This window comes from Hevea brasiliensis, chromosome 1 (assembly GCF_030052815.1).
Source record: "Hevea brasiliensis isolate MT/VB/25A 57/8 chromosome 1, ASM3005281v1, whole genome shotgun sequence".
Taxonomy (NCBI): Eukaryota; Viridiplantae; Streptophyta; class Magnoliopsida; order Malpighiales; family Euphorbiaceae; genus Hevea; species Hevea brasiliensis.
The window spans coordinates 90,698,280-90,700,482 of NC_079493.1; positions in this window are offsets into that span (position 1 = coordinate 90,698,280).

Here is a 2,203-nt window from a genome sequence, read left to right on the forward strand (position 1 = left end):
AACTTTAACAAAGCAACATTCAAAAACACAAACTTACCTATTTTTGAAGCTTCTTAAAAACTCATCAAAACTTACCTTTCTCACTCCCTAAATGCTGCCCAAGGTGTGGTGGTTACTTTTAGTGAAGAAACCCTAACCACTTGAAGCTTGGATCATGGATGCATGAAGCTCACAAATGGGACAACAATGGTGGTTTCTAAGGCTTTCTTTACGGCAATTGTGGTCTTCAAAGGTTGAAGATGAAGTTTTAGTGGAGTAATCTGCCCACTTAATGCATATTATAATCCCTTAGTGGTCCACTCACATAAGAAATTGATTTAATATTATTTAAGTGCTAATTACCCAAATTTCGCTCCACTTTTGGCTAATTACATTAGGTACCCCTAATTTAATCTTTCATTATATTTTCCAAGTGTAATAACATGTATTTTTAATGAAAATTTAGTTCAAAAGACAATTCCAGATGTCAAATGACCACAATGCCCCTGTTCGGGTTGTATTCCCGATTTTTCGGTAACACCGGGTTTTGTCCATTTTTCGATTTCCCACTTTTCTTTGTACTAATTATTTAATTTTTATTTAATATTTCTAATGATATTTATACTTCAATAGGGGTCTATTTAAGTCCTAAAAATATTTTCCAGGGTTCCCCGCGGTCCAGGGCTAGTCAACGGTCCACGCCGTGACTTCCCGGTGCGGTCACCCATCGCTAGGGTTCTCGGCTCGCTTAACTTGATTATATTTCTTTGCTATTATTTTTCCTTTGTTTTTCTTGTATTTTCTTTTCTTTTATTTCATTATTTTATGTCTCCTCACTCATATCGAAGTGTAGTTCTAGGCATCCTATTGTCCAGGACAACATCGTCCTTTGGAACGATGATACGCACTCTAGAACATAGGGGTGTTACATTTCCTTAATAGTGAATTTATCGATGGAGTAGGTTTATGCCGAATCACGTTATTCTTGAATTTGTGTGAGTTATTTTTTTTTTCTACAACAGTTTAATCATATTCAATAAGTTTCAACTTTGCTAACTCATTTTGGTAAACTTATTCGTAATTTATAGCTCTACCCAGAAAAAAAGATTTACTAAGAAAATCATCGGAGTAGTGGAAATTTTGACTTTAAATCACTGAGATTGATATTACTTTCCAAAAATAATGTTGCCAATGCTAATAATCGGTTGAATTGTAACGCCCTCACTTTAGGTAGTTCGTACGTTCTACTGTTTCGATAACTAATGCCCGTTCGGACAGTCAGAATGTTTGAAACTATATTCAAACTAGAGTGAAGAGTCATAAATTGATTGAATAAAGATTAAGAAAAATTAAGGGAAAATAAAAGAAATGAAATACCAATAGGTTAAACGAGCCGGAGTCACGGCGATAGGTGACCGTACTGGGAAGCAACTGTGAAGATAATTGCCAACCCCAGACCTGCAAGAAATCCTATGAAATAAATATTTTGGATCAAATTAAAGGTTTTATGAGGATTATATTACATTAAAAATGTCAAAGAAAATTCAAAAAAATTAAGCCAATTGGTATAGACGAACAAAACCCAATAAGCACCATGAAGGGTATTTTGGTCATTTCACCCTCAGTGATGAATTTTGACCTAAATGCCAAGTGAAATAAGAGAGATTAAAACACATAAAATAAATTAAAAACATGAATTTAAGTAATGGAAAAAGGGAAAAGAAAAGGAAAAGAAGGAAATAACATTTATTACCTAAGCATAATGTCATAATGACATCATTTAAAATTTTTAACCAATGAAAATTTAACAACCAATTTAAAAGGATAAGAAAGAGTTAAAAAGAAGACAAACTAAATTAAAAGACATAAAAATCTATCATCTTCTCCCTTGTTTCTCTACTTGGCCGATCCACCATGAAAGCATAGCTTCCTCCATTTTCTTTCTTCAAAGCTTGATTTTCCCTAAGTTTTCCACCCCAAAACCCATACCTCCCTTCATTAAAAATTATTCCCACACCATAAGAAAGATTGTGGCAGCCAAGAAATTTGGAATTAGTGAAGTTTTGTCAAAGTCAAGAAGTGATCAACATAAGGGTAGTGCCTAATCCTTCTCCTTTCTTTCATTAAACATTGAATTGATGTTGAGATGAGTGGAAATTGCATGAAATCAAAAGAAATTGATAAGTTTATGAAGGGGTTGAATTTTGACAGCCATAATGAGAAG